Genomic DNA, 613 nt, shown 5'->3' on the forward strand with positions numbered 1-613 from the left:
TTGAATCTAGGGGATAATGGAACCCTTGTGTGATTTCCTTGGAGGTTTGATGAAAGGGAAACAAAGATTTGAAGTTATTGAGGTGACATTGTGAGTTTGAAAAGAGGATCCCAAGTTTTGGGGTTTTACAAGGTAAGGTATGATTTCCTTCCTCAAATCTTGATGATGACTTAGATCCATGGAATAATCAAGTAAATAAAGCTTAGAATGTGTAGGAAATGAGGTGGGAACAACCCCCCTTAGACCCCCAAGAGGATAAATGAAGAAAGGAAGAAGAACAGCAAAACCCACAGAACACTGGTGGGTCATCAGACCTACCAGTGTGAACCCCTAGTCTCACCTGGGCTTCTAGTCCAATTGGCAGGTAGGACCGGCAGGTACCATACCCACTAGTATGACCCATCGGTTTTGTCTAGGCCTACAAGCGGGTAAGATCGACGAGTGCTTGACCTACCGGTATAGCCCATTAGTCTCGCTAGTGCCTTTAGGCCTACCGATGGGTAAGACTGATAGGTACCAGACCCACCGGTTCCTGTTGGACTTATCGACGGGTAGGACCGATAAGTGCCAGACCCACTACTATGACCTGCCGGTTTGTGTCTATGTGTTGTCT

Source organism: Macadamia integrifolia, unplaced genomic scaffold, assembly GCF_013358625.1.
Source record: "Macadamia integrifolia cultivar HAES 741 unplaced genomic scaffold, SCU_Mint_v3 scaffold738, whole genome shotgun sequence".
Taxonomy (NCBI): Eukaryota; Viridiplantae; Streptophyta; class Magnoliopsida; order Proteales; family Proteaceae; genus Macadamia; species Macadamia integrifolia.